This window comes from Pipistrellus kuhlii, unplaced genomic scaffold, assembly GCF_014108245.1.
Source record: "Pipistrellus kuhlii isolate mPipKuh1 unplaced genomic scaffold, mPipKuh1.p scaffold_m20_p_8, whole genome shotgun sequence".
Lineage (NCBI taxonomy): Eukaryota > Metazoa > Chordata > Mammalia > Chiroptera > Vespertilionidae > Pipistrellus > Pipistrellus kuhlii.
The window spans coordinates 19,049,645-19,069,329 of NW_023425584.1; positions in this window are offsets into that span (position 1 = coordinate 19,049,645).

Here is a 19,685-nt window from a genome sequence, read left to right on the forward strand (position 1 = left end):
GGCTCTTACCATTTGCAATAGCATGGATGGAACTAGAGAGCATTATGCTAAGCGAAATAAGCCAGTCGGAGAAAGATCAATATCACATGATCTCACTCATATGTGGGATATAATGATCAATATAAACTGATGAACAAAAATGGATCCAGAGACAAGGGAGCAGCGTAGAGATCAACCAAAGGACTTGTATGCATGCATATTAGCATAACCAATGGGCACAGACACTGGGGCAGTGGGGGCTTGCTCTCGGGGGTAGGAGTGGCGGGGGGGGGAAGGGGTCAATTGGGGATAAAGGAAACATATGTAATACTTTAAACAATTTAAAAAAAAAGAAAGATTGTGCTGAAGCTGGTTTGGCTCAGTGGTAGAGCATCGGTCTGTGGACTGAAAGGTCCCAGGTTCGATTCCGGGCAGGGGCATGTACATTGGTTGCAGGCACATTCCCGGTAGGGGGTGTGCAAGAGGCAGCTGGTCGATGTTTCTCTCTAATCGAAATTTCTGGCTCTCTATCTCTCTCCCTTCCACTCTGTAAAAAATCAATAAAATATATTTTTAAAAAATAAATAAATAAAGATTGGACTCAGTGGGTGTTCACATCTCAAAAGTGACAAAGTTCATCTTTTATATACAGTAATTTTTAAAGCAATTTATTAAACCATAGCAGTCAACAGCAATAACAATAAACAAACAAACAAAAACCCACCTCTCTGGTGAACAGAAGAAATTTTACAATAGTTGAAAAAGCATGAAGATGTAACCATTGATGGAAATGAGGTTCTGGAGTAAGGCCGTTACCCAAGCAAAAATTCCCATACATACACACTTAGGGTTCACAAAGGTCTCAAGCTATTAGTCTGGAAAACACTGGAGGCCCACTGGGAAGTCTGGCCTCACCCCATCAACCTGCTCATTCTTCAATTTTTACCCCCACTCCCAGACCATCCCAGTTAGGCTGACATGGTGGCATGCCATCTAGTGGTCAAGACGATCGCTGCAAGTAGCTGCCTCAGGCTGTATGGTTTGATTTCATTACACCATCTTTCATTCAATGGATTGTTATTGTGTGTCTGATAACATAATAGAGAACAATATAGACATGGTCTCTCCTTCAGGAACCTCATAGCCCAGTGTGGGGATCAGACACAATCTACAATATGAAGGCAGGTTCATGGAATATTATAGGGAACTAACAGTGCGCAGAGGAGGGTCAGGGAAGACTTCCCAGAGGCAGTTCCACCAATGCTGGGACCTGACAGATGAGTAGCAGTTCATTAAGCGAAGGGGGATGGGGGTGGAGGGGAGAGTGAAGAGACAGTCTTCCAGGCAGGGGGAACAGCACTACCAGCTCACACTGGGCTTTAGGCTTTGTGAAGAACTTTGAACTCCATCCTTGGGAGCAGTGAGAGCCATTTGCCTTCAGAAAAAGTTAAGGAAGCATATAGAATTTGAATTGCTTCCAGGCCCTGGCTTACACCTCTTCCTCATATGGTCCATGCCCTCACAACTACCCCTCCTCCAAGAGTGGCATGGTGTTGTTCTTTGATTTTTTGTTTTCTCCCAGGCCCGAGTTCCTCGTCCCACATGCCCTTGATCTCTCTTTTCTGTCTGTCAGCAAAGAAGTTTTTCTCACATTGTAATCATCGCTGAGCCAGAGCAGAGATTCAGCTCCTGCAAGAATAGCTCTGGAAATGCCAAATTCCTTTGAGGGCCAAAGTCCTTAATGGGGGGACAATGGCTATTCTCAGGGTGAGGTCCTTGGGACCCTTGTACATCAGCATCCTCTGGGGTGTTTGATAAAGAGGTGGCTTCCCAGATCCCAGCCCAGGCCTGCTCAGTCCTCACTCAGAGCAGTGTGGGCACGGGAGGGGCCCCGTGCCGCAGGTGACTGCTGCTCAGCTCGGTCAGAAGCACAGGTGCAGTGGGCAAGAGCACAGGCTCCGTGGTCCGGTCCCAGCCCTGCCTTAACATGCGTGTGGCTCAGCTTAGGCTGTTACTTCATCTTAACCTTAGGCCAGTTACTTCATCTCTCTAAGCCACTGCTTCCTGTTCTTGAAAATGAGAATAATAATCATAAACGTACCGGATAGGGTTATGGAGAGAAGTAGATGTGGTTAAAGCATGCAATGCACTTGGTTCAGAATCTGGCATACAGGAAGTGCTCAATAAAGATTAAAGAACAGAAATGATCATGTCTTGAACCTCTTTTCAGTCATAAATGGGCATGGGGGGTTAACTGCAGCAGACCTAGATAATCAGGGGCCAGAATCTGGGATTGAACACACCCAGAGGAGTGGGCTGGTGTGGAGGGAAGGAGGCCTAGGATGGCTCCCCCAGAGAGGAGGGGGAGAGCCAGCAGACCAGTCAAGCAGACTGTCTTGGGGCAGCTGGGAAAGGGTAACAGAGGGTCCCAACTGCACAACAAAGGGAGTGAAAGTAAAATCTCCAAGAAATATTCAGAGAATCTGATAGGAAGCTCAGCTCTGCCAACTCTAGATAACAGTCATAATTCTTGCCACTATAAATCTGCATAAGGGGTGAAAAAAGGACTATTTGGTTCATTTCACTAAAAAAGGCCAGGGATAGTTGAACCTGCTTTGTAGCAGTGTCATTGTGAACCAATCCCCAGTCGTTGGCTCTGCTGCTGTCTGTCTTAGCTCCATCCCCAGGCAGACTTGCTCTTTGTAGTGGCCAAAGCCAACCAGCAGCTCCAAATGTGTTTTTGCAGATAGCAACCCAGGTAAAGAGACCGCACTTCTGCAATTGCTCCAGCAACATTCCTGAGGCTGACAGTGATTGGCTTGGCTTTGGTCACATGCCCATCTCTGAACCACTCACCGTGACCAGTGAAATGGAATGTTCTGATTGGCCAGGCCTGTATCACGCATCCAATCTTGTGTCCAGGATTGGATCAGCCCCACCCAAACCACAGGAAATGAACTTGAAGAGCTCCCTGAATAAGATAGGGGCCCAGTTTCTGGAAGAAGGGATGAGAGCAAGCCTAACAAGGAGTATCCTCAGTATGTGTATGAGACACTCGTGCAGTTGGCTGTGTCTGGAGCCATGTACCCGGGCACCTGAATATTCATGTAGCTCTGCTGTGGCTGCCACAGACGTGGTCCTTGGGTGGGAGACTGTCGCAGCACCAGGCGGCAGGTAGGAGGAGTCTCTCCTGAGAGAGCGATGGCACCACAGATGGTGCTTGCTGAAAAGGCAGTTCCAGGGAGCAGCAGGCACAGCTGGTTTGCACAAGCCCTCAGCTCCATTCACCTGGTGCCCTTCAAGAGAGGTTGTAAAGGACAAAAACTCAGCGACCTAATGGGGGTGGGGTGTAGGGAGAGGCTAAAATGCCTTCAGCTCTCCAGAAGGCTAGAGCTTCTCCACCAGGGCACCCACAGTCTGCAAGAAGCTGGCAGCCATGGCTGGGGAGGCGTTAGGGGTAATGTCCCTGCTCAGACACTATTGCCCTCCTCCCCTTCTTCCCAGGCCATCCCACCCCACTCAGCACCTCTGAACTATGCATTCCTTCTCTGAGTGCACCCCTCACTCCCGATACACATCTCTTGGACCCTTGTATTCATTCAGCAACTAGATTGCTGCCTGCAGTGGGCCATGCCCTGTGCCTGCAGCTACATGGAGTCCCTAGGCACAGTGCACAGCTTCACAGAACACCCAGCGTTAGAAAGTGTGCGTTCTTTATTTTTAATTGCACATGCTATACATGACATAATTCTCCTTGTAAAATATTCCAACAGCATGCTTACTACTGAAGCTGCTTGACTCCCAACTCCAACCAGCCTTTCTCAAAAATACTTAGGAAGTATTTTAATAGCCATACAGCAAATAAGTAACCTCAGATACTTGTCTACAAACGGACGTCCTAATATGTTCACATGCAGAAATATAGTGCTTTTGTTTTGTGGATGTTTTAGAAATAGGTCCAAAATGGGTACCCCATGGAAAGTCTTTCTCTGACCCTATCCCCCAGCTACTCAATGGTCTCTCAGAGCAGCTGGTGAAGGTCACCACTTTCCTTCAGATAAGCGAGGCCAGAAGTCAGCAAACCTTGTCTGTAAATGGCCAGATCATCAATATTTTAGGCTCTGCAGGCCTACGGTCTCTATCAAAACTAGTAGACTCTGCCATTGTATTGAAAAAGTAGTCATAGACAGACAATGCACAAATGAATGAGCATGGCCGTGTGCCAATAAAACTTTACTTATGGGCATTGAAATTTGAATTTCAGGGCATTTTCACACATAATGAAATATTATCATTATTATTCTTATTTTCTTCCAACTGTTGAAAATCTAAACACCATTCTTAGTTCACTGACTACCAAGACAGGCAACAGGCTGGTTTCGGCCCACAGACTGTCGTGTGCCCACCTGGTCTGGCCACAAAAAAGCAAGTGTACATGAGTATTCTTTCCCTTCACTTTCACATGAGGGGCGAATGCTGCACACATGTTCTAGATCTTGATTTTCTCACTTGGTAATATGTCTTAGAGACCTTGCCACATTAGTTCATACAAAGCTCGTGTTGTCTTCTAAGCCTTGAAGAAATTTAACTGGCACAGGGAGCATTTTGTGACCAGCAGAACCTCTAGGTCAGGCTGGAACATGTTTCAGAACACGTCCTAGGACCCTGGGAAGCAGGTCCTTTTGCTGGAAACATCCACACAGCACCATTCAAACAGAACTGGGGGGAAACTTGGGTGTGAATTAAAGCCATCCCATCAGAAGTCTAAGGCCCCAGCTAGGGAAATGACTTGCTCCGGGTCACACAGCTAATTGGGTGGGAAGCTACGAGTGCAGCCCAGGTTCCGATTCCAAGCCACTGCTCTTTCTCGGTACGTGTGGAATCAAAGGATTCACCTCTAAACCCCTCCCTCAGCTCCTCTACTCCTAACTGGAGACCATGGCCTTTTCCAGAAGGCAGCATAGAACGGAACTTAAGGGCCTTGGTTTTCAAACCAGACAGCCCTGGATTCAAATCCTACCTCAGCCCCTGAGGCCTAGGAACTTTTCCCTTTGAGCATCAATGTCTTCTTCTTTGACAGTTAATGTTATCTGCTTCACAGGATTGTAGTCATATTTAATATTTCCTATGTCGCAGTTTAATATCAGATTTAAACGAGCCAAATTTATCACCAGGTTATACAAAAGCACACAATAAACAGCCTATTATTTTCCCCTCTAGTTCTCTTCTTGGTGAATCAGCTGTAAGGGTATAAAGATTAATTTGTCATAGTGTAGGAAACACGCTGGTCAGACACCCTGGAGGTGGGTGGGTCACTGTTGCTTCATCTGGCTTGAGTTAGTTGCTGCCTCAACGAATCACCATTCATAGCAGAGGGACTGTCCGCACCCGCCTGTATCGCCCTGTGTTAAATTAGAAAGAGCTGAAAATGAGATTTCCTCGGAGCTCAGCAGTCTCTCAACCTCGGTCGCTGTGGGAATCACTTAGGGGAACGTTTCCAAATGCCAAGGACTGGGCCCCATCCCCTCTCTTATCCTGATCAGATTGTTTGGGAGTGGGGTCCATGCAGTTTAAGCTGCCCCAGTAATTATGATGGGAGTTGGGTGTGAGAGCCACTGGTCTGAAGACCACTCTGCATGTATCTGAATCACACGGAGTGTGGGGTCCTTCCATTCCGTAGGTCTGGGCAGGACCTATGCTTTTGCATTTCTAACAACTTACCATGTGATATTGATGGTGGCGATCCGGGAACACACTTTGATAACTGCTGATGCCGATGAACCTGAGGGGACCTCTGTGGGTGATTCCTTCCCAGCATTCTTTCCCCTTCGGGTAAGAGCTGCTGACTTGCCTTTAGTGAACTACCCTTCATCACCTCTTAGGCCATAAGGTATAGGTGATACTCATCCCACCTCCCAGCTTCAGGAGTGGGAACATGGCCAAGTCTGGGCAGTCCACAGGATCCATATCCCAGCTCTCGTGAAAGACTGGTTCACCCAGGGGCATGCCATTTAGCAGAGTCCGGTGAGGCATAGCCCTGGGACTTGGCCGGAGCCCTGGGGAAGAGGCACTAGGCTAACAAGACGTAAGCCTGGAGCTGCTGCTGACCGCCTGTCTTTGCTTGAGAAGAACCTGCCTGGGGATGAGGCAGCCACAGGAAAGCAGAAGAGACGGAGAGACCAGGTCCTGATGACACCCTCCAGCCACGCCTGACCCTAGGCCTGAAATTTTCAATTATATGAGCATAAATTCCCTTTCTTGCTTAAGCCAGTTTGGGGTGGGTTTTTGTTCTGTGCAACTTAGAGTGCTGACTACATAGGGCACTTAAGTATCTTCCCCCCAGAGAGTGGGGCTCTAGCCTCATCAAGCAATGAGCTTCAAAAAGGCTCCAAGTTGAGCAGCAGCATTCTTAGAGGTCACTTAGTCCCACCTCCTCCTTGTTTATGTGGGGAGACCTGGGGGACAAGGAGGGGCAAGGACTTGTCCTAGGTCACGCATTAAACAAAGCCAACGGGATATCAGCCTTTGGTTCTGTCAATAAATACAGCCCAACCAGTGGGGTGATAACAGCCAGGGTGTGGTGCCAAAACACTGACCAAGTCTCCTTCTCAAGGACACCCTCTTTCTCCCCCCAGCCCCACCCCAGGGACAAGGACTCACTCTTTCAGCATCAAAAGGGCCTTATTGCCCTTTTCTCAGTGTCTCACTTTTCCTAATTACACTTGAACCAACAAACCCATAATTATTGTTTTTAATCATATTTAATATTATTTTAATCATAAATGGAGTGGATGAATATGCAAACAATTTTCAGGGGATAAACATGCACAAAAAGGGGGAAATGAAATCCTCCAATAATTTCCCCACTTGCACTGATACTGAGATTTCGGTAGCGTGTTTTTTTGTGTTTGTTTGCTTTTTCTATGAAAACTAGAGGCCCGGTGCACAAAATTTGTGCACTCAGGAGGGGGTCCCTGAGCCTAGCCTGTGCCCTCTCACAATCCGAGAGCCCTCCCAGTCGGACATCCACTGTGGTGGAAGTGGGAGAGGCTCGCGCCACTGCTGCTGTGCTCACCAGCCATAAGCCTGGCTTCAGGCTGAGGGGCACTCCCCCAGTGGGAGCGCAGTGACCACCAAGGGGCAGCTACTGCGTTGAGCGTCTGCCCCCTTGTGGTCAGTGCACGTCATAGTGATCAGTCATTCAACCATTCTATTTGCATATTAGCCTTTTATTATATAGGATTTATATCAGGCAAGGTGGGGATTAGCTCTGGGGGACCCAAACTATTCTCCTGAGGAAGGAATAGGGATGGGGGGAGGCTTGGAAGTGAGAGGGGAGAGTGATCTTCCACTCCTGGGGGTTGTAACAGACAGGGCTCTGGTGCGAACATCAGAAACGAAAGTGAAGGGGATTTCTTCCAAAGGCCGGTGGAAGCCTGCATAGCTGATGAAAGACGGCAAAAGCAGGCGAGGGTCAGCAGAGATTAAGGGAACTCTGAGAACCAGGAAGCAGGAAGCAGGCAAAGCAGTCATTGCCTCTAATGGGGACAGAGGCAGGGATGCTATCAATGACCCCACAGCTGCTATTGCCACAAACGGAATGGCCAGAAACCATTCCCTTGTCCTTGCCAGAGTCAACATCTTTAGAAAAATCATTGTAGGTCACATGTCCTCACTGATTCATTCACCCAGGTGGGGAGAGGACCCCTTTAACTTCAACCGGAGGAGGCCGTCTGTGGGAGGAAGGAGCCAAGAATGACCTCCTGTCTTCAGACAGTCAGGGAGCGCCAGTTTCCCTTAATGAAACTGGAGTGCTTTTAGGAGAGGAGTGAGTTCTGTACTGTCCCAGACCAAGAGCCTAGAGTGAGCCTAGAGAGAGCCAGCACTTGAGGCTACAGCTTCTAGGGACAGTGTGCGTGCGAGTCAGGAGTCCTGGTCCTTGGTCCCAGCTTGGCCATTAGCCTGCTGTGTGATCCTGAACAAGTTGCTGGAGCTCTCTGAGCCCCATATCCCTCCTCAGGTCAATAACCTCTGCACTGCCCACCCGAGGGCCTGCTCACTGGTTTGAATGAAGTTAAGGTTGTAGAAATCTCGAAAAGACAAGATAAAGAATTATATATTTTTTGTTTTTATTTTTTTTAATATATTTTATTGTTGTTTTACAGAGAGGAAGAGAGATGGATAGAGAGTTAGAAACATCGATGAGAGAGAATCATCGATCAGCTGCCTCCTATACACCCCCCACTGGGGATGTGCCCGCAACCAAGGTATTGTACATGCCCTTGACCGGAATCAAACCTGGGACCTTTCAGTCCGCAAGCCGACACTCTATCCGCTGAGCCAAACCGGTTTTGGCGTGGATAAAGAATTATTAACAAGATGTAACATAGGGAGATCTGCTGCTGCAATTTTGGCTTTTCTGTGTCTGCAAAGTTGAGATACAGAGCTCTGGTTTAGAAAAATAGCTCTTCAGGGATGTGTGTTGTTGTGTCCCTCTCTCTCTGATTCCATGTTTCTCTGTCTCTCTGTCTTTTCTTTCGACCCCTATTCTCTGTCTCTCTCCTTCCCCCTCGCCTCCCCCACCTTCTCCCACTCTTAGCCAGGCCAGAGCTGAGGCGTCCTCACCAGTGTCAGCTTAGGGCCCTTTTAGACCAGTTCTTCCCTCCCTGATGGCTGTGGTTGGCAAGACCAGACCAAATCAAGACAGCCTGTGTTTTTCTGAGGCTCCCATCCAGGATTGGAAGGCGGAGCATTTCAGCCTCTTGCACGTCCCAGGAGTGTGTGTGCAAAAGGGACCTCAGTGACAGGTAGGGGCAGACAGACCCCAGACTGCTGCCCTCAGCTCCTGGGGAGGAGAGTTGTGTGGGGATGCTCCGGCACTTGGTGACTGATGGCTTCAAGCCAAGGCAGGCAGCACTGATGCCCTCAGCCCGGCCCTGCTTCCTGCCCAATCCGGCCTCTGCCAGCTGTCCTGCCGCTGCAGCCTCTGGGGTCCCATTCTGACTCCCACACCTCCTCACTGTGTAACTTCGGGCAAGATGTTAACCTCTTCTCACCTTGATTTCTTTGTCTGGAGGATGGAGGTGATAAGAAGCGAGTTGTAAGGATCAGGTTGATCAATAGCATCGCATGGAGCAGCAGTCGGCACACAGCCTGCCTGCCAAATCTGGCTCACCATCTATTTTTATGTAACCTGCAAGCTAAGAAAGGAGTTTGTATTTCTAAATGGTTGGAAGGGAAAAAAAATCAAAAGAGTAATATTTTGTGACACTGAAGATGACATGACATTCAAATTTCAGTGTCTCTAAATAAAGTTTTATCATGCCCATTTATTCATGTACTGTCTGCAAGTGCTTTTAGACTGGGTAGTTGAGACAGAGACTCAATATCTAAAATACTACTGGCCCTTTACAGGAGAAGTTTGCCTATCCTTGGCACAGGTTTAAAAGTGCAAACCGCCTGGGTTCGAATCTCTGCTCTGTCCCTCGTTTTGTGACTTTGGAAAGGTCACTTAATCTATACATGCCTCCGTTTCTTCTTCTGTATCATGGGAATAATAATTGTTATTATGGCTTCTTTTTTTAAAAAATATATTTTATTGATTTTGTACAGAGAGGAAGGGAGAGAGATAGAGAGCTAGAAACATCAATGAGAGAGAGTCATCGATCAGCTGCCTTTTGCACACCCCCTACTGGGGACATGCCCGCAACCAAGGTACATGCCCTTGACCGGGATCGAACCCGGGTCCCTTCAGTCCCCAAGCCGACGCTCTATCCATTGAGCCAAACCAGTCTCGGCAATTATTATGGCTTCATTTTGAGGATTGAATGAATTTATGTCTGTAGAGCACCAGCACCATGTCTGTACATAGTATTATGGAAATAAAAAATGAAATCATATGTATAAAGCACTAAGCTTATATTGTGGGTTTTGGAGTTGGTGGACAACTGTTGTTTTTTCTCAGACACTCGAATGAGGACCTCTGATAAAAGCTGGTAGCATACATTGAGGGAGGTGTGCGGGGGCGGGGGCACCGGGGAAAGACACATGAACCACAAATTGGATTCCCAGAGGCTCTGTCTAGATCAAATGCACTGAGTTACAGGTGATAATTTGGAGGCATAAACCTAAACCTAAGTGAGGCCAGTTACTCTACAATGATATCAACGTGTGTTTTGTTTTGTTTTCTTTGTTTTTTGTTTTTTGCTACGTTGAAGGTTCTTTTTTAAAAATAAGAGCTGATTTCTTGTCTCCTCTCTAACCACTTTACCTCCCCAAGAGGATAAGGTTTTTGACTCGTGGAGTCTTGAAAAGCAGTTGAAAATGGAATCAGTTTTCTCAAGGGGGACGAGGGATTGGAAGACTTGAGGTGACCAGGGAGACATGTCAGCAGCACATGTGACATCTTTTAAATACCCAAGTGAGTGCAATCTCAGGCTGCATTAACGGAGTAGGTCTTATAGGTGGAGGGAGGTGATGTCCTTCACCTTACTCTGCCCAGCCTATATCCTGTTCTGGGCAATTTAAAAGGAAAATGGACACAGGTGGTGGTATCCCCAGACCTTCTCATCAGTTGCACTGGGTTTCTCCCCACCCTTATCATCCCTGGTCACCAGGAGCAATTGATAAGTGCCATTAGCTTCTCTCTTCCAAACATTCTCATGTATGTAGGACTCACCCAGTTCTCTCCTGGTGAAAGCATGCCTGGAAAACGAGTCCTGCCACAGGTCAAGAATTCTACTTTATCAGCAGCTACAAAAAACATTAACCTGGGCCCTGGGGGCAGAGTTCAGCTGTTTGGCAGCTCCTGGCATCACCTGGCCTCAGGAGATCCCGCGTCCCCCAGTGGTTTCAGAGACTGTGCGGTCCATCTCTGATTCTTCAAGGCCCTCTGCCATGTATCTGCAGCCTAATTTCCCAACCTCACCTTCCATTACCCCCTTTACACATACACAGCTCAGCCAAAGGAGAGCACAGTTCAGCTTTTTCAAAAAAAAAAAAAATGCTATATTAGTTGTTTTTTCATTGCAACGGGCAGAATGCCAACTCAGACCGGGTTGACCAAGAAAGGAAAGTTTATTGGCTCATGTGACTGAGATATACAGGGTTGTCTGGCATCAGGCCCAGGTGAATCCAGCAGCTTAGGGTCTCTCTGTCTTTGTCTCTCAGCTCTATGTTAGCTTCATTCTCAGACCAGCTCTCCCCTAAAAGCTTGCAGCTCAACAGCCTAAATAGAAATAAAACTTCTCTCCCCCAAGAGTTTAAGCCTAAGGCTCAGGAATTGACTCTCACAGAACAGACTGGGGTTCTGTGAGAACAACTGTTATCCCCATTTTGCAGAAGAAGAAACTGAGGTGCATATATAGATTAAGTGACCTTTCCAAAGTTGTAAAATTAGTGATGGGACAGAGATTTGTCCACCCCAAATCAAGGCCTGAGGCAAGAGGCATTAAACACAGTGACTGAACAGACCTAAGTCACATGCCCAGGCTGCAGGGGAAGAAACCACCTAAGAGTTGGGATACCAAGGGGGTCAGTGTTGTTTACACCACAGGGCTTGAGAGTGGGAAAGAGTGAGTCCCTAAGGGACTATGTGCATTCTGCAGTTAGGAGCCGGAGAAACTGGTGATAGACAGGCAACAGCATGTGCCCACCACGGCAAACGTGGTATCTGTCCTCCCAACAACCTAGCAGACTGGTAGTAAAGGAACTAAAGCCAGGAAGAGGACTCTGAGTGCTGGAGGGCAAGTCCCGCATAGCTGTGGGAGAAGACTGGAAGAAAGGCTAAGGGAGCCATGGGAAGGATTTTGAACTTTGAAAGTCGACCTTATTGCAAGGATCATGGCTAATGAAAAGTAAGGTGCCTGTGGAGCTTGGGCCCAGCCAAGGAGCAGGAGAGAAATTGTGTTCAGACACCACCCAACACCTTTTCCTTCCTCCCTCCCCTCCTTCTTCCTTCCTTTCTTTCTTCCTTCTTGAGGATCCCTGTTCTATTCAGGTGTGCACTTAGCACAGGTGAACATGATTGGCCCAAGCCCATCATGATGCTCCCACCCCTCTTGCCAATGATTGGATGAGGTATGAGCATGTGATGAGATTCTGACCAATGATACACAGAGCGCTTTTCAGAACAATTTTCTCCACTGAAAGAGAAACACTCAAAAAGAAAGTCATGTCTGAAAGTGGAGCAGCTATCTTTTAACCAAGAAGAGAGCCAGTCGAAACCAGAAGAAAGCAGAACAGAAAAATGAAAGGTCCTGAGCCCTTGATTATGACACTGAACCACTGAATTATCCAACCCTAGAGTCATTCTATTTTGGGACTTCTTAGAATTTTGTGTAATAACTCTCCCTTATTGTTTAGGCCAATCCCATTGGTGTCCTCTCTTATTATAGCCATAGCACATAAGTGACTCAAATAGGCTTTGTCTATTGAGAGCGCTCGCTCTCTCTCTCTCTCTCTCTCTCTCTCTCTCCCTCTCTCTCTCTTTCTCTCTATCTCTCTTTTTACATTTTATTGTGTGTTTTTTGTTGTTGTTGTTTTTACCGAGAGAAAGGGAGAGGGATAGAGAGTTAGAAACATCAATGAGAGAGAAACATCAGCTGCCTCCTGCACACCCCCCACCGGGGATGTGTCCGCAACCAAGGCACATGCCCCAGACTGGAATTGAAGCTGGGACACCCACACCATCACCCCCTCCCCCCCGTTCCCACCCAGTCCACGGGCTGACGCTCTATCCACTGAGCCAAACTGGTAGGGCTATTGAGAGAGTTCTTAAAGAGATGGGATTGAAATTTCCAACACCAGCCATTGAGGCTCTAGGCAAGCCACATGGCCATTCTAAGAAGCGTAGAATGGTGGAAAGATGTGCTTCAGAGACTCATGCTTCCAGATCCATGCCCTTAAACACATTAATTCACCTCTCCGAGCCGCCGTGTTTTCATCTATAAAATGGAAGAATACTCTGCAACTTTATCAAGTTGTGAGGATTGAGATCATGCATGGGGTTTTAACATACAATTACAATGGCTAATTATGGAATGATGACTTTTGTCTACATATCCTTGGACCAGGATCTCAATGATGTCTAACAACAACGTATAAAATAGTGACATTTTACTAAATTCCCTCAAAAGCTTTTTGAAAAGTCCATATTTCTGGACTGCGTTCATGGAGGTCACATTCAATAGATCTGTGAATTAGTCGGGATTCTCTCAGTTGCAAGTGGCAGAAACCCAACTCAAACTGGTTGAAAGGGGGGTGAGGGGAGAAGAAGGCAATTTATTGGCTCATGTGTCTGAATAGCCCAGGGGGATAAACGTTAGACATGGCTGGTTTCAGGTGTTCACAACATGTCAGGAGCCAAGTCTATCTGTCTGTCTCTCGTCCCTGGTCATGGTTCGCCTGTGTTTGCTTCATTCTTAGCCAACAGTTTCAACCTGACAGCTACCAGCCTAAGGCATCTGGGAAAGAGAGCATCTCTTCCCCTACAGCTCTGCCAAACCCCGGAGCTGCCATCCAGCCAGGCTGTGACTTCGGGCTGACCGTTTTGTCTCTGATTGGCCTGGTCTGGGGAACATGCTCACCCCTAGAGAGCAAGTGAGCAGCCAAACCACATGAGTTGTGTGTGGGCAGGGAGGGCTCTGGAAGAGAGCACAGAGGCCATCCTCCGGGGAAGAGAAGTGGGTCTGAGCAGGCAAACATGGCTCAGAATCCCTATTTCTTACCAACTCACCCAGTTGGTTCTGATGCACAGATATATTTGGAAAAGATGAGGACACTGGTTTTAGGACTTCTCAGAGCCACGGTATCCTTTTTTTCCTAGGAAATCTTAAACAGGAGAAAATAAAATAGATGCAAAAATAGCCCCGAGCTGGTGGAAGGAGGGTTTCAGGGACTTCCCATCCCCCCATCCCCTCCCCCAGCAGCCCTGAAGGTCCCCAGGGACTCCCCTGAGCTCCCTCATTTCACTGCTCTTTGAAGTCCCTTTCGTTCTGATTCCAACCCTGTATTTGGTGAACAGGCAGGGCAAGGGCAGGGAGAGTCCCGAAGACCTCACTCCTCCAGCACCCACGCTGTCTCCCCTCCAGCTCCCACCCCTCCCTGAAAGCCAGTGCCAGAGGGTGCATAGGAACAGGAGGGGCCTGTGGCTGACTCAGAAGGGGCATCAGACAGGCCACATGGGGATGTTTCCAGCTTTGGAAGCCCATCCTGGCTGGAGGCCAGCCGGCTCCGTGGGCTCTGCAGAGCACCAGGCCCGGGTGCGTGGGCGTTGATGACCGCCTGTCTGCTGTGACAGAGGGGACGATGCAGCGCCGGCATCAGCTGCAGCAGAGGGAGTGCCACCGGGACACACTGGCCGGGAGGAGACGTGGTGGAGGATGAAGTCAATTTCACACATTATTAGTCAGTCCCGGGCCGACTGAGGCCGTCCTGGAACTGGGCTGAGGCCCCAGCTCTCCCTCCTCCCTTCACCAGCAAGAAAGGCTTCTGTCGCCTGAAATTCTTCTTGTTGAAGGTGCATTTTTTTGTTGTTGTTGTTGTTCTATTCAAAATCCCTAAGCATTCAGACAAGGAGTTGGGATCCCTTTTATTCTGCAAGAGAGGCCTGGAAGGCTGAGAGCTGAACAAATCTGACGCGTGTGGACCAGCGAACACACAGGGCCGCCAGTTAAATCTGAATTTCAGATAAACCAATGGTAATTTTCCCGCAGAAGCATAACCCATTTGGCACACACTAGCGAGGACGTGGATTTAGCATTGAACAGTATGGATAAAACCCCTGCCTTTGAGAAGCTTACTTTCCACCGGGTGAGTCAGGCAACAAACAAGGAAATAAGAGGGATTAATATGGTGGATAAGGACAGTAAGGCAGGGTGATGCGACCATGAGGGACAGGGATCGAGGTGGGAAGCTCCCCAGGTGCAGTGGCCAATGAGGCAGCAGGGAGAAGCTGAGGAGAAGGTGGCCTGCATGGCAGACAAGAAGCTGGGCCTGGGCAGATGTGGGAGAAGGCGCCCCAGGGAAGGGAAGAGCCAGTGCAACGTCCCTGAGTCAGAAACAGCTTAGAGTCTTTGAGGACCAGGAAGAAAGCCGGCAGGAGCGCAGGAGCGGGGAGAAAACCACAGTACATGGCAGGCGTGCGAGGGGGGTTGGAGGGATAGAGGCAGGGCCCATCACACAGGGCCTCTAGGGCAGAGTTAGGGGTTGGGGTTTGGTTCCATTTTTTGTTTTTTGTTATTTGTTGTTTGTTTTTTAAAATTGATTTTTTACAGACAAGAAGGGAGAGAGATAGATAGAAACATCGATGAGAGAGAAATATCCATCAGCTGCCTCTTGCACACCCTCCACCAGGGATGTGCCCGCAACCAAGGTACATGCCCTTGACTGGAATTGAACCTGGGACCTTTCAGTCACAGGCCAATGCTCTATCCACTGAGCCAAACCGGTTAGGGCTGGGTCCGTTTTAAGCAGAGGTGTGACATTCTCTAACTTACTTTTTCCAAGAATCACTGTGCTCTGCGGAGAGGGGGCTGAGGGTGAGGAAAGGTGGGAACTGAGAGACCCGCAGGAGGCCCTGCAGGAGCCGGTGAGAGGTGACGCTGTGGCACCTGCAGTGGAGAACGTGGAGCAGGGGACTGGGACCAGGTTGGGGAAGGGTTTGGAGATCTCGCTGAAGGATTCAGTGGGAAGGGCTGAGGAAGGGAGGCATTGGGGTGAATCCCGGGTTTTCATGGGAACTAAGTGGATAAGGGCACCATTTACTGAGGGCAGACCGAGGGCAGAGTAGCTTTGGGGCTGTGGCCGCAGGTTAGGTCTTTGCTGGTGCTGTGCCTTATAGAAGGCCAAGAAGTGTGACCGACTTAGGGGAGGAAGTGATGTAATTCACATTCCACATTCAACTGTATTAACAATAATGTATTAACCACACACTGTAACACATGAAGAAACACAAAAGCACAGCATTGGCGCAATACATGCCTCAGAGAGTAAATCGGGACCTCTGCCAGGTCCCTGATTCTCTGGTTGGGGGTGGGGACACCAGAGCCCTAAGGGGACTGCCAAACCTTGGATCTTTGGCCTGGGAGGTGGCCAGGGGGCTGCTACGAGGGGAAAGGGATGGATGTTGAAATTTTTTCAATAGTTTGTGTATGTGTCATTATAGGTGGGTGTGTTTTGTGTGTGTTTTTTTTAATTTATTATATAGTTGCTGTTCTGACCTATGGCTTCTTTCTTTTTTATCAGGAAGGAGAGATGAAAAAGAATGTGTGATAAAAAAATATTCAGAAATGTATGGGTCGGGGTGGGGGGGAAGCAGGGGGAAGGTAGACCCACAAACTCTGGTCTTATCAGGAAGGCTACCCACAATGCTCTGAGGAAGAATGAAGTCACGATGGCCGACTAATCACAGAGAGGATCTGAGGACGTGGCCACCGTTACAACCTTTGGCCTCTTATGACATCCACTTGCTTTCAGTTTGGAAAGAGCGCAGGCAGTGAGGGGCTCTTTTCCAGAGTCTGAGGGGGTGAAGGGTCAGCAGACACGGCATTAGAGGAGAGTTGAAGACACGGGGAGTGTTGGCCCAGAAAACGGCCTGCAAAGCGGGAAGGACTACGGAGGAGGGGCGGGAGGGAGCAATGCCGCCTTGTGTGATCGGGGTTCAATCATTATGAAGCTCCCAATACAGGACCCAATGCTTCCATCCTTATCCCATTTCAACATCCCAGCAGCCCTTTGAGGTAGGGCTGTTTCCCGGGTTACCCACAAAGAGGAAAGTGAGGTTTTTAAGAGATGAAGTAACTTGTAGTAACTTGCTCATCGAGGCCACACAGCTGGTGAGTGTGGAGTCAGGATTGAAACTCAGGTGCTTTGCAATGTGAAGTCTGGGCGTCTGACCGCCCCGGCCTCTACCTGGGCCCTTCTCCCAGGTCCCGCCCACTTGGCTCCATAGGTGCCATCCTGGCCTTGGGTGGGAGGGTTTAGGGGCAGCACCTCCAGGGCTCGGTAGGAAGCCCCCTGCATGAGAAGCCCAGCTCTCCAACTTGTGTCCTGCCATGAACTCCATATCTTTAGTGGGCCTGACCCTAGAGTCTGCAGGGCGGCTACTGCATCCTCAACCCAATATGGGGCCCTGCTGCCCACTCTGTGACCTTGATCTCTGCCCTGCCTGGACACTAAGAGATACTTGTCATCAAGTGCCCCCTTGGGGCTCCAACTGCCTGCTGGGTACTAGCTGCCTCCCCTGCACCCCTAGGGAATGTGCCCTGGGATCACCATGCCTCCCAACCTGCCAACTCCTTCACCTGACCTGACCCTAGTAGGACTGGCAGCTGGATCTGTGTCCCCAGCCCTGGCTCTGCCCCAGGGGGGAGGCCAGGACCTCCATCCCCACTGTGACACCAGCTTCTCCCGTGAAATGCCTCCAGAACGAGGTTCGCGGTGGCTGGGCTGATGGAGAGGTTCGTGTCCGTTCTTCAGCTTGCAGCTCTTGGCACGCAGGGAAATGTGTCAGGCACCGGGTTCGTTGTGTAACTCCCTCCTGTAACACCCCACAAGCCCCGGGAGCCGTGACAAGAAGCCGCAGAGAGTGCTGTCAACACGCTGGCCTCTCCCGGGCCACAGGCTGGGCTGATGCGCCCAGAAGCCCAGAGACCCCAGGATCAAGACACGCAGCCTCGTCCCCGTCCAGAAGCCCCACTGCCCGTCTCCTTTGCCTGGACTCTGCCCACCCCTTCCCGAACCAGGGCCAATGCCGATGCTGCTGAGACACCGTGACGAGAAGGAGGTGACCCTCTCCCCCTACCCATAATGGCCTGGCCCTGCTCTCACACAGCGGGCCCGGGCCCTCCTGTGTGTGTGTCTGTGCTGGGCTCTGCGGGAACAGCCTCAGCTGGTCCAAACCAGGAGCGGCTCAGCAGACTCCCAGCCACCGGACCTGAGTGTGACCCGCTCTGCTGTTGTGTGCCGCCAAGACACGTCCCCGAGTTCTGGGCAAGGAAAGCAGGATGGTCCCCTGGCGCAGGGAAGGTACAGCCCACCGGGAGATGGTGCCGTCCTCCATGGGGGCTGGGCAGCCTGAGGCACAGAGGCACCTGGGAGCCCCACAGTTCCACCACCCAGTCCCACCTGTACCCCCAGCTGCTGAGCAGCGTGCCAGTCACTGTCCGCTCAGAAAGAGAACCACTCTATTCATTCTGGTCAGAAGGAATTCCATACACTTCACTCCACAGGTGAGTGAAGATCTGAGATGTGCCCCAGAGACTGAGAGCAGAAAGACACTCCAGTTCATAGGCTGCAGGGACATGGGGAAGAGGCAGTGCCAGTAGTGTCCAGTATCTGTGGCCAATGGACAGAAACGGGACACACAGCCAGACCTGTCCAACAGGACCTGAGGCCTTGAGGAAGGGGCTGTCCAGTGGGAGCTAGAACCACAGAGAAGACCAGGCAGAGAAGGGAGGTTCGCAGATGCTGAGGGAGAAATACCTTGGGTTCTCCCCGCCCCCTGCCTGCCAGTGCTTCCCATTGGCCAAACGCACCAGGAAACCACAGGGCAAAGGGGCCTGGGAAATGTAGTTACCTAAACTACTGAGCAGAGCAGGGCAGGGAATGACTATGAGCACAAACAAGCAAATAGCCATCCTCTGGAGATGTGAGATGCTCAGAGGGTAACAGCAACTCCTATGCCCACGCTGGTCCAACCTCCCGGGGCTCAGGGCTTCCCAAACCTGCAGCCACTGCTTAGAGCTCTTTCCACTCACAGGGCCCAAGGATGCCCAAGCACCTGATGACAGACAGATGGGCCTGAGGCAGAGAACCAGAAACACCTGAATATCCTGGATACACTGGGGCCGCCAGAAACCTCAGGATTAACTGAACAGCAGCTGCTGATGCTCACAAGCCCAGCCATACTCAGAACCTATGCCAAGCCTGGCCGCCTCCTTCTCTTCACTCCCTAGTGAGGAACCCGGGCCCCCAAAGCTGCTGGCTCCCTTGGAAATACTCCAAGAGGATGCTCCTGGCTGCAAGGCCTCCAGCAGTATCAGTGTGCCTGGTTATTCCCTGAGCGCCTGCCCAGCATGTCCGGGTGCAGCGGGCAGCAGGAAGCCCTATGGCTGCAGAGAGGCGGGAGAGTCTGGGCCACTGGCACCCGTGAGCATTGTCCTGGATGAGAACCCTGGCCACTCTGACCCAGCTGGCGGGACCAGTGACAGCCGAGGAGGGAAAGTCTCAGGAATGCCTTCGGAGTGTGACAGCCAAGTCCAGCCAGGCCTTCGGGAGCCAAGACCAAGGGGCTTCGTCGACACAAGGGAATGGCCAGGCCTTGTCGCCATCCCAGAGGAAGATAGGCCCTGCAGACCTGTCTCCAATGTCAGGCCCTCCCTTCCAGTCTCCATAACAACGATAGCTGTGTTTGCTGAGCTAAGCGATTTTACATCAGTATCTCATTGAATCCTCAACAGAGTCTTGTAAGATAAGTGCAAGGGAGACCCTCACAGGTGAGCCAGAAAAATATGGTGCACAACCTAATTTGTGCACCATATAAAAGCTTGAGACAACAAGTAATGGTGGCATAAAAGGAAACAGTTCTTCCCAGAGATCTAACAGAGAAAGGAATGTGTGGTGAGTAAAGTGGGAAGACAGGAAGGCATTTCACAGGAAATGTAAAGATATGAAGCTAGTTCTTCAGAAGAGATCCTCCACCAGGG